Source organism: Miniopterus natalensis, chromosome 9, assembly GCF_054644295.1.
Source record: "Miniopterus natalensis isolate mMinNat1 chromosome 9, mMinNat1.hap1, whole genome shotgun sequence".
NCBI lineage: Eukaryota > Metazoa > Chordata > Mammalia > Chiroptera > Miniopteridae > Miniopterus > Miniopterus natalensis.
In genome coordinates, this window is record NC_142089.1 from 74516406 (window position 1) to 74528910 (window position 12505).

Here is a 12505-nt window from a genome sequence, read left to right on the forward strand (position 1 = left end):
TGTACGGAGAGCCTCTGTGGGTAGGATTATTTCTATTGCTAAGGGGATCTCAGTTAGGACATGCTCAATGTATTTCCAATATTATTTCCACGTTATTTGGCCCCTTGGCTGAACTTTGGTCCTTTTCAGAATCATAACTCGACTTGGGAGCTCATAAATATTGAATTAGAGTTTGGCTTACCACATCAATGATCTTAGCTTGGCCTACACTAACTTAGCCATTCAAGCAGGCTGGTGAGAGCCTCTTTATGGCCTTTCACTGCTAGAGAAACAGTGCTATTTAAAGCATCCACTGTGTGCTTGCGATGGACCATTTATAATTATCAAATGAGACTCCTTCAGGACTTATTCATATGGCCCTGCTACTTCCACCTCTCCAGCAAAACCTAGGATTGGAACAAAATCGAAGGTACTTGGGCCTACAGCTGGGCTAGAGAGTAAAGTTGATAACATAAACTAATACAAACGAGTTCAGGACAGACTGTTAAAACAAACAAACATTTAGAGCAATATAGAAGTTACTAGGTGAGTGCAGTCTGCAGAGACAAGGCTCTCCCGAACTCACAACATCAAATCTGGTGACCACTGGCCACATGTGGTCATTTAGAACTTGAAATGTGGCTAATGTGACTGATGAACTGAACTTTAAATTTAATTTAAATGTAGATGATTTAAATAGCCACACCCGACTAGTGGCCGCCAATTTGGACCACGCAATTTTAGGTGAGCACTGCCAAATAGAAACACAATGTGAGTCACACATGTAATTGAAATTTTTCTAGTAGCCACATTTGAAAAGTAGGAAAGAGAAACAACCAAAATTAATTTAATAATATATGTATTTATAACCCAAATATTTAAAATATTAAAATTTTAATATGTAACCAATATAAAAAGTATTAATTAGATATTTAAAATTATATTCTGCATAAAATCTTTAAAATCCAGTGGGTATTCTACATTTAGAACACATCTCACTTGGGACCGGCCACATTTCTGGTGCTCAGTGGTCAAGTGGCTAGTGGCTATGGTACTGGAGAATGCCAGCTAAGAAGTCATTGAGGAGGAACTGAGGCTCAGAAAGTGAAGTGATTAGTTTCCAACTTTAGTCCTCCTTCAAGACCTTTTTTGTCTCGACTGCTCCGGTTCCCTTGAAGAGGTACATACTCTGGCAGTTAGGACGGAAAGGGAATTTCGGCTTCTTTCTCTACCAACCTATTTCTGGATTTCTGTGGATAAATACTTAACTCTCAAAATACAACTTGTGAATTGGTGGGCTGACTGGTTCCCCAGAAATAGAAATGAAGAAGATGAGGAGAAAGAGAAGAAATGGAATTGATCTCCAGAAACCTAGGGCAGCAAAGTGATTGGAAAAGTGAAATAGACATCACAGAGGTGGCCTTTTGCAGACTAGGGGCGTCTGGTGTCCATACACACCAGAGCTCTCGGGATGCTTGTTAAAATGAGAATACCACTGATCCAGGGGATCAGAGCTTTGATGTGATGTGGGGAAGCTGAGAGTTGGCCTCCTTAATTAGCTTCCTAATGATTATTATACATAAGTATTTGAGTCCTTGAGCCAGACTTATGAAATTCCACAGGAGGCCAAAGATTTGTAAAGGAGCTTGTATTGTGTTAGAAAATTAAAAATGCTTCTGGTTCTAGGTCATCATTAATCTCAATGTGCTGAGCTGAACTAAAACAGAGACTCGACTGATGAAAAAGTCCTCTTTGGCTTGGTCTTTGCTGGTGCCCTCTCTATGGAGACCATTGTTTCTAGTTTCTGTTTTTCGCAGGGCAAGAGTGGGAGTTTTCTGTTAATTCAATACTAAACTGCTGTTTTTGTTGATTTCTCCATGAATTTGTAGCAGCAGCTGCTGCCCAGTAGTCACAAGAAGGAACCCACAGCTCCTAAATATTTTGAAGTATGCAGACAAAGAATAAAATGTGAAGAGAAGAAAGGCTAAAGGCTGAGGAGATGGTGCTGCCAATTTCCAAGTCCGTGAGAAGCGCAAAAGGGGCTCTCACCCCAGTGGGGGCTCTGCAGCTCCCACTTTGTCAGCCACCAGAGAACGCAGCTTGGACCAAAGTCAAGTCTCTGCTCCCTCTGAGGAAAAAGGTCTTAAACTTCAAAGCCTCAGAACTGTCCTGGCTCTCCAGGCCTTGTTAACATGCAGACTTCCCTTCAGATGGACGGCTTTGGAGGCTCAGCGCCCTTGCTTGAGAAATCCCTACCCGGCCGCATGAAGAGCGAGCACTTCCCACTTGCGTGCTTACCGTGCGCCTCACTGTTCCAACGCCTTTACATGTATTATCCCATTTTATCTTCGTAACAGCCCTGTAAGGTGGCTCGTCTTTTCCTCATAGTACAGATGAAGAAACGGAGGCTCAGAGAGATGAACTTGCCGGCAGTCACATTTCCTAAGTGGCAGTAAAGGTCCAGCTCGGTGGGTCTAGCTCCAAACCCTGTGCTCATATGTGCTGGTGGCTCTCAAGTGTGGTCCCTGGACTAGCAGCACCAGCCTTCCCTGGGGACTTGTAAGAAATGCAGACTCTCGGGCCCCTCTCCAGATGTGCTGAATTGCAAACTGGGGGTGGGGCCGACAGTCTGGCAGAACAAGCCCTCCAGGTGGTGCAGATGCTCGCTCAGGTCTGAGAACCCCTGGCCCGGGCGAGGCCCCTGCTCGCTGGTGGCTGCAGCACTGCGGTGGGATGTGGCAGGCAGCGGACACTCTTCCAGAATAACATTGGTTTTGGTGGCATGCTGCCTGCAGCTACAAAGTGACAGTGCAAATAGCGATGGCGGGAGAAGCCGCAGTTTCCCAGGTGGCGGAGAACCATCACCCCCCCACGGGTCTATCGATTCATCCATGGGAAGTGAAAGCGCGAGTTCCCTCCTAAGCCACTGTGTCATCGGGGCCATTAGCAATGGTGGATGAAGGATGGAACCAGAAGCTGGGATTAGGAGAGACTGAGAATAAAGGATGGGGACAGTTGGAGCAGAAAGCCTGAAGCAAATGAGCTTGTAGAAGCAGGTGGTCTAAATGGCCCAGAAATCAAAAGTAAAAAAACAGGCAGGACAGAAGTGATACCCCGGTGAAGACATGCTTAAAAATTGAGGCCTCAGATAAAGCCCCCACTCCCCTTCTCTTAGAGCAGGGACCAATGCCCGCATCCCTGGGGTGTGCGTTTGTTAATGCTGGTGCGGTGGCTATAAACAGATGAACAGCGAGGCCCACCATGGAGTGCGTGGCCCTGGTGTGCTTTATGGAGGTTTTCAGGTCATCAGCATAGATTAATGGTGGAGCTTCTTCCAGGTAGCACTTGCCTGGAAGGTGACTTTTCGCCCGTCTTTTATTAGAGTGATGCAACGTGTAAGGCATTTTGCAAAAGCATTTATTGGAATTTTTCCAAATCAAGGCAATTTCTAAATCGCCATTTTACAGACCTGTGAAAAGGAAGACATAGAAACAGAGATAGCTAGGGCAACAGAAATCTAGCCAATGAAATCCGAATTGCTATTAGGACTGAATTTTGAAGAGTTACAGAGGGTGAGACTGAGAAGGCTCAGCAATGAATAATACTTCGAGGATGACCAGACACATGTGTTCAGCACGAACAGGGACAGATGAGAAACGTTCTAGCTAATGAAAGTGGGGAAGAGGAGAGGACAGGTAGCCAACTTGAGTGCCCACTGTGCCTTTATCTTTGTCTTATTTGTATATGTAAAATCAGTGAGTATTATTGCAGAATCCCTTAGCTGCTATCAGAGATAATATCTGCCTTGTGGGCAATGTCATACCAGACTTTAAATACATTTCTCGTGGGATCTACTCTGTAGCATATTGAAATTCAGCTAATTATGACGTATTCCCCACTTTGGACAAACACTTAATGTAGGAAAGTTCAGATTTACACAAAAGATAAATTAGAGAGCAATTATTTTCTCAACTAAAGGATTCTTCAGCCTACCAAAGGTGTCACTGTAATATTTAACTACAAGATTTCCAGATGCATTGGAAATTAAATCCACAACCAGTTGTTTTCTGTAGCTTACATATTGCATGAAGTGAAGTGTATTAATAGCTGGTGTGTGTATTTCGTAATAGATTTTGCTCCTACTGAAAGTGGTTAGTGCACATGCATGGGTGGATGCACTGCGCATCGGCAGTTTCTGTGGGGCCGCTGCTGTCTTCTGCACCTCTCTGGGGCCTTACACACTTGTAAGATAACATCTTCAAAGGTTTTCATCGAGTCTCAACCATGTCAATCACAGCTGTCAAGAGGTCAAAGAAGAGCCCTTGACCTACGGGTCTCCTAGTTTATGATCATAGGATATACCCAGTGTACACACACACACACACACACACACACACACACACACACACAATTTACTTATTTAACTCCTCCGAGCCTTTATTTTAACTTTAGTTGGCTTTGGCAAGAGAGTAGGTACAATTGATATCCACAAATCAATCCATAAAACAATAAACAAATCATTTTTGAAGGCCAATTATTACTTAGTGTGGTGAAACTAATGCCTTCTGCCTGGGTTGACCTACCCTGGCTAGAACTCGTAGAGGCTTGGTCAGAACCCAGTTTAACAGTTGATGTGTTTTTTGTCATCAAGAGTGAAAACGCTGTCTTCATTTTATTTACTTTATGGCCTTAATCTGGGTCTTTGTCCAGATCTCCAGGTTCATTTCCAGTTGAGAATCTCCTTTCTACATAGCCCTACACAATATATTCTAGACAGCCAAAACATGAGCCCCCGGCTCCTTTGAGTAATTCCCCCAACCTACATGTTTTATTTGGGTGGAACGTGTCCTGGAAGGATTTGTTACTACTTCCCAGATTGTAAGTTCTATAATCAATTTTTTGCTCTATTTCACTTATTGTTTCACTCTCATCTTCCTGAGATGGGATATTCTAGGAAACTTGTTAAACAAAATGAACCTTATTTTGCTGAGAATGGACATCAAGATTTGTTGAACTCCTGATAAATCAGAAGAAAATAAAAGAGACTGGGGTGAACTCAACTCATTTCCAAGCTAGATGGGGTTGTGGGTGTCTCGTTTGTGGTGTTGTTTTGTGCTGACAAACCCAGACTTTGGGAAAATACACTGTGTCAGATGATTGTGGGATAACCTTATTGGGGCTGTGGAGAGACACCACACTTCCATGGATAGATGTCAGGTTTCCCCGAAGAGAATGGACATTCCCACAGTTACTCATTCTGAAAGGAAGTCAAGCCAGGGTCAGAAAAGAAGAACTTTAGGGGCTAACCTTAGACCGAGGTGAGAAAACAAAACAGCACAGGAAGCCCTGGCCAATATGATTCAGTTGGTTAAGCATCATCCCATGCACCAAAGGGTCGCTGGTTTGATTCCCTGTCAGAGCCTGGGTTTCAGGTTCGATCCCCGGTAGGGAGCGTGCAGGAGGCTGATCCATGTTTCTCTCTCGTTGATGTTTCTCTCCCTCCCTCTCTCTCCCCCTCTCTCTCCCCCTCCCTTCCTTTCTCTTTAAAATCAATAAAAATATATTTAAAATAATCAATCAAACAAACAAAAACCCCAGCACAGAAAGACACAAGAAAAAAGATTTCTTTAGTCACCAGTCAAGAAATCCTGGGATCCCCCGCCGGTTGCCAGAAAATTGAACCAGCTGCCCCCTGGCTTCAGGTGAGCTGGTCTGAGTCAGAATCCTCACCTCTGGCTCATTTCTATGGGAGGTCCTAGTCCAAGTTTATAAAGCAGCTGAGGATTATTCAAGCTGCTCTGGCCCCTGCCTCAAGGTCCCTCAAATAAGGGAGGAAGCAGAGAGACACATGTCATTGCCATGCTTATTGGATGCCTGGCATGCTTTACCTATTTTCATATTTAGTTTTCCACTATTGCCCAATAAGGAATTATTGTTATTCTTCTTTTACAGCTGAGAATCAGAGATTAAATGATCCTCCAGAAAGAAGGGCCTCTGTCCCCTCCTGTAAATGGCAGTTGTGGGGAGGGGAGGAGACCATCAGGCCTGCTCTCTGGCTTTTTACCCGCTGCTGTTTCTTCCCAGCTCTTTGTGTCGGTCCCCTCTTTGCTCCACATCTAATTTGTTCACACTGGCAAAGCATAGTTAAAAGAAATTGTTACATTTTCTTAAGTAGCCTGGATCTGAATTTTTCCTGAACCTTAGGTCAGTGTTCTCCTGTGCTCAGTAATTTTGGTTAAGTGTCCTGATTCGGACCTGCCCTATAGCGTCATTCTCAGATTGGAGCATGCCACAGAACCACCCAGGGCAGGGTTGGCAAGCCATGGCCTGTGCTCCAAATCCCACCCAATGCCTGTTTCTGAGTAGCTGTGAGCTAAGAATGGTTTTTGCATTTTAAAAAGGTAGAAAAATACTCAAAAGGAGAATAATATTTCAAGACATGGAAAAATTATATGACATTTAATTTCAGATAAGAGCATTCAAAAAGTTTTGCCAGTCCACACCCATGCCCATTCATTTCCATACTGTCTGTAGCCCCTCTCACACTGTAACAGCAGAGCTTAGCAGAGACAATATGGTCTGCAAAGACTGAAATGTCTATCTTGCCCGTTACAGAAAAAGTTTGCTGACCAGTGACCTAAAGTGTCGATAAAATACAAAATTCTAAGCCCCAAACTCAGAGTTGCTAATTTAGTAAGTCTGGGTAGAAACTAAAAATTTACATTCCTAATAAGTTCTTGGATGATGCTGGTGTTGCTGGTCTGGGGACTGCACTTGGAGAAACACTGCCTTATATGATGGCTGGTTATGCTCAAAGATGATGGTTTGATTTCTATCATTTGGTCATGCCTTTATCCCTTAGTCTTAGTGGGGGGCTAAAATGATTATACTTTTCTAACAGTTTTCTTTATGTTCAAAGAGGGTATATAGCAGACAAATTAAGAGTAAGTCTCTGGAGCCCAATGTTCTGGAGAGAAACCCAGCTCCACCGCCTGCTGGCTTAGTGACTTTGGGTAAATTACTTAACCTCTCTGGGTCTCAGTTTCTTTATCTGTTAATATGAGGCTAATAACAATAGTCTCTAGATGTCATAAGGTTGGTGCAAACAGTGAAGTAGTTATTACACATGATGTACTTGGAAAGGTCCCTGGCACATAGTAGGTGCTGTGATAATGCTGGTTGTTATTGTGCAATGCTTGCCTGGGGGCTAAGGTCCTGTTCCTTCCTCAGTTTTGGCTGAGCATGGAAATCACTTGGCTTGGGTCTTACCCCCAGAGGTTCTGATTTCATTGGTCTGGGGCGTGAGGTGCTGGGAATTTTGAAAATTTTATTTATTTATTCATATATTTTTAATATATCTTTATTGATTTCAGAGAGAGGAAGGGAGAGGGAGAGAGAGAGAAACATCACTGATGAGAGAGTCATTGATTGGCTGCCTACTGCTCGCCCCCTACTGGAGATCCAGCCTGCAACCTGGGCACGTGCCCTGACCAGGAATCAAACTGCGATCTCCTGGATCCTAGGTCAATGCTCAATTGCTGAGCCATGCCCAGCAGGGCGAATATTGAAAATTTTAAAGGGAGATTATGATGCATCATTACCCAATAGAAGTGTAATGATAGTTGCATGCATAATTTTATGGTTTTTAGCAGGCACACTTAAACGGGTAAAAGTAATTTTAATGATATATTTTATTATTGATAAATGTATTAATGATATATTTTATTTAACTCAATAGATCCCCAATATTCTTATTTTAACTTATAACCAACATAAGGATTTGATTGAGGTATTTTGCTTTTTTCATATTAAGTCTTTGAAATTGAGTCTCTAGTTTACACTTACAGTACATCTCAAGTTAGACCAGCTATGTTTCTCTGACTGAGTAGCCACACCTGGCTAACCACTGTGTAACCAAGACAACGGCATGGGACTAACTAATGTGTAACCAAGACTGAGATCTCCTGGGGAGAGGGCACAGTCGGTGATTGCGGACCAGGCCAAAGCTAACTAACCACACAGAGGTTCTACCAGCATTACTGTTCCAACGTGAATATTAAGGAAGTTTACTGCAGCTTCCTTCCTTAGGGTTAGTAATTAGGTATGGTTATTAAGGACATTCGATTTAATCAGTGTGGAGCTGATGGAGCCCATTTAAAAGCATGAACATCAAATAAAGCAGGTTAATCTATACGACCAGCAGAGAAAAAAGAAAACCTAGACTTGCATTAATGGAGTAGGAAGTAAAGCAGTGGCCCACTTTATTCCTTCTCAATGAGCCTGGGTCTGGGGGTTGGGGGCGTCCCAGACAAAGGCTATAGAATAGATAGTAGATGGTCCCTTGACATTCTATGCAACTCTTTGATTCAGAACTTTCTCTTTAACTCTAAATATTATTAAATATTAAGTAGAACTCTTATTTATTCTACAGAGAGGGAGAGAGAATTCATCCTTTCTAGACTTTCTACAACTATCAACTAATATTTGAAAGAGTAACCTTGTAAATTTATTATAAAAGTAAAAGAGATTTCCAAAAAAGACAAAAATAAAGACCTGCAGTTTCATCCTTTAGAGATAACCACTTCTGAGCACCTATGTGAATGCTATTTTAAAGTTTTTATGGTGTATACACTTACATACACAAATAAAAACAGGGTGCAATAGTGATTACTCTTTTACAGCAAGCTTTTCTGTCACTTAACAGTGTCCTTATGAGTTTATTTTCATGTAATTTAATACTCTCCTACAACGTCATTTAAGTGCAAAGCATATTGTATCTTTGGCCTCCTTAGGCACTCCCCTATGATTGGACATATAAGGTGTTTCCCCCAAAGCACCGACTATGCCGTAAATGATAATGCCAAAAGAGCATCACTTGGTCTTCAAGTCCAATGTGCTCTTGCCTTAGAGCTAGCTGGGGAAGATGCAGAAGAAAAGACAACATTTCGTTCAAATAGTCTCACTGAACCTGACCCATGTTGTGGTTTGATCTGGCTCGGGGAACAGCCAGGGGGTGCAGGCTGTGGAGGGCGCCCTGTAATGCTGCGGAAATATCAAACAGCTCGGCTGCAACTCACACCATAATGGGCTCCCACAGTGGGCGCCAAGGTTGCTCTGCTCTGCTAGGAAGGGCCTGCGAACCCCAGGGGGACTCCGCTTCCTGCTTAAAATGTCAACAGCGGCTTGTGCTTGTGCTTGGGTTTGGATTGCCTTCAATCCTCCTCGGTGTCGTGTTTGTCTCTTCATTCTGGTCTGAGAATTCATCACTTTTTTTCAATAACATCGTTCCTGCAGTAGGTTGGTGGGTGGGTTAAAAAATTTAATAACCTAAGAAGCCTCTGAATTTCAGTTTCTCTGGTTCAGTAGTTTACATAATTCTTTGTTCCTGCAGCATTTGTATATCACTTCTCTGATTGTTTTATGCCACATGAAATTCCCTGGCAATCCCCCAGGCCCGGCTTCTCAGGCCGCTTTTGTCGCACATGAATGTCTGAAGGGCTGCCCAGCATTTGAATAAGGTAAATGCCAGCTTTTTACGCTGCTAAACGGAATTGAATAACTTACACTTGGGGACCAATATCTCTTCTATTTTATTAATTCTATTAAGACCACCCACGGAGGAAAAACTAGGTTTTCTTAAATGCGGAGGATCGGGATAATTCACTGTTCGCTGGGACTGGATGTGCCTGTGTCTTTGTGGCATCCATAAGCATCATTAGACAGTCACCTTTGAGACGGTATACTTGCATTTACTCTGTCACATGCAAATTCAGCAAAACAAATATTTACTGTGTCTTTTTCTGTGCCAGTCTCTCTTTGTCTGCAGAGCCTACAGAGACAGAGAGGAGCAAGAAATATTCCTGCCTTCGAGGAGTTCAAAGTTTGAAGTGTCTGTTTTCAAGGGACACACAGACACACACACACGCAGTATAACTATGGAATACAAAATACAGTTATGGCTGAGATAAGTGGGAATGTGACACTCCAGGGGCATCCAGAGGGAGCAATTCACTGGCTGGGGGTTGGAGGAAGGCTTCTGAGAGGAGCTGATACTTGGGTGAGGTCTGGATGGAAGACAAATGGGGAACAGACATCAGAGGCCAGGGGCGAAGGGAAGCATCCAAACAGCATCATGTGTGTCAAAACACAGGGCGTGGCCAGAAGGTGGCAAATGATTTGCTGAAGCTGTTGCCACAGGGGCCTGTGGGCCAAGATGTGGCTGGAGAAACTGGTTAGAAGGCAACCGGCGAAGAACTTGGTCACTAAAGAAGTTAGATGTTTTCTGCAGAAATGGGAACATTCGAAGCCCTTTGGGAAGGGAGGGGTGACATGATCAGGACTGTGTTTGGGAAGACTAGCCCCCAGCAGCAGTAAGGAAGTAAGAAAGCAGTTAGGAAGTCATTTCCATCTTCCAGGAAGGGGACAGGGAGACCTGACCCAGGGAATAGATGGAAGTAGGAACAAAAGGACAGCCCAGTGTGTGCTCTTTCTGACTAAGCTGGTAGTACTTCCAAGCACACTTGTTTCCACATTTGGGTCCAAAAATACTTATTTTGGGGGGAAATGGGAAAGATAAGAAAACACGGGAGATAGGACTGTAGATGCGGGCTATAGGTGGCAGCCTGTTAAGCTGTCAGTCTTTCTCGGGGGTTATTATTTAATTCTCAGCTCAAGATGCTTTGGATTCCTCAAAACATTCTATAAAATCAGGAATGTTTGCAGACCACCAGCGTCATCATTCTGTGCACATATTACATATATAATATGAATGGTGAAAAGCCTGTAACAGAATTCCGAATAATTTTAAGGCAAAAGGGAAAACAATTCTGTATTAAATTTTCCATACTCTCCATACCCCAACAGGTTGAGCCTATTGGGAATGAACTATACCTCTCAAGTTTCCCTGGCATCCCGTTTGTATCTCTTTAATGCACACACCACACACACAGCAGCAACTTGCAAGAGTGTATTGTGGATCTCTAGTCTCCTCTAGGCCGTCATCAATGTCCTTGAAGGCAGAACCCATCCTTGTTCATCTTCAGGCTCCTCAAAGGGCTTGGCACACAGTAGGGGCTTAGTGGGAGGAAGGAAGGAAGGAAGGAAGGAAGGAAGGAAGGAAGGAAGGAAGGAAGGAAGGAAGGAAGGAAGGAAGGAAGGAAGGGAAAAATGGCTGATGTGGAGTGAGGAGTTTGGAACAGGAATGGCTGAGGGCAGGTAGAAAAGGTTAACTAGGAACCAGCTAATGAATAGCTCAGCATGTGGAGGAAATACATCCATGCGCCTGATTAACCAGAAATATTTTCAGTAAGTTGGAGAAGAAAACTGACTAATCATTCTATGACAGGTTACATAGGAAAGAAAAAATGTCCCAATTTGAAACAAAGTCAGATCACTGATTAGAAAGACTTTTTAAAGGATGATTTTAAATAAAATCCTGGCTGAAAGGTACGCCCACCCATTTTGTTATTTCTCCTTTTGTTTCTTAATTCCTTAGACGTTAAGGTTATGGGCCCTGGAGCCAACCTGCCTGGGTTTGAGCCATGGGTCCCTCATCAGCTGTGTGACTTGGTGCAAGTTCCTAAGACTCTCTGTGCCTCAGTTTCTGCATCTAGAAAGTTAGAGTATCCACAGTGCTAGCTCTTCAAGTTGGGGTAGGAAAAAAGTGAGTTAGCAGACATGAAGCTCTTAGAACGGCGCCTGGTAGGGATGTTTAATCACATTCACTTTCTCGCTCTGTATGTTCACTGTATTTAGCACTCCCTGTGCATCGGGTACTTTCAAAGCCCTGGAAACAGAAAGACAACGATGCCACCCCTCCTCAAGCAGCTGATAGTCTGCTGGGGATGACAAGTGGGAATAAACAATTACAGGCCAACGTGACAAGTGCTACGATAAAGTTACACATTACACACTTTGGGGGAGCAGAGAGGAGGGTGAGGAGGGAGGGCTGAGCTCAAGCCGGCCATCTACACAACACAGCAGAGCCCATCCGGCTTCGCCCAAACTTCAACCCATGAAGCCCCCTGTCTTCTCTTCGGGCGCAGACACCCTTCCTATGTCTGCATCTTCACCATGGGAAGGGGGCCCCGATTTCCTCTGGAGTCTTGGTTGAGACAGCCTAACTGGGTGAATGCCCTCCAGCTTCCTTAAATGAGAAAACAGAGGAGTGGGCGTCTCGGGGGTGTGGGGTTAGGGTCATGTTGCCCCTGGGCCAATGGCAATAAGAAGGAGGGCCTGGGAAGGAGGAAGGGAACAATTTCAGGAGGAAGTCACAGATCAGACCCAACTTTTGGCTAAATAAACAGGCATCTCAGGGCCGTGGGGAGGATGCTGGCTGAAGACTGGGAGGAGAGGAGAGGTGGGAACAGGCTGGCGTGGGTTCCTGTGCCCTGCTGGGCTATGGCTGGCTGGGACGGCCGCCCAGCGGTTGTGAAGAGGGGACAATTCAATGGCATTTATACTTCTGTACTTTGAACATAGCCACCTAGGGCCCAGTGGGTCGATGACTCAAATGAGAAAGACCACA

The 12505-nt window shown here is 44.0% G+C and overlaps 1 protein-coding gene across 1 annotated transcript in view; it reads right to left on the reverse strand.

The window, feature by feature from the left end:
• The window catches only part of LY86 (lymphocyte antigen 86), a 61599-nt gene that overhangs the window by 12070 nt on the left and 37024 nt on the right, over nt 1–12505 (reverse strand). The gene's annotated exons all lie outside the window — the stretch shown is intronic.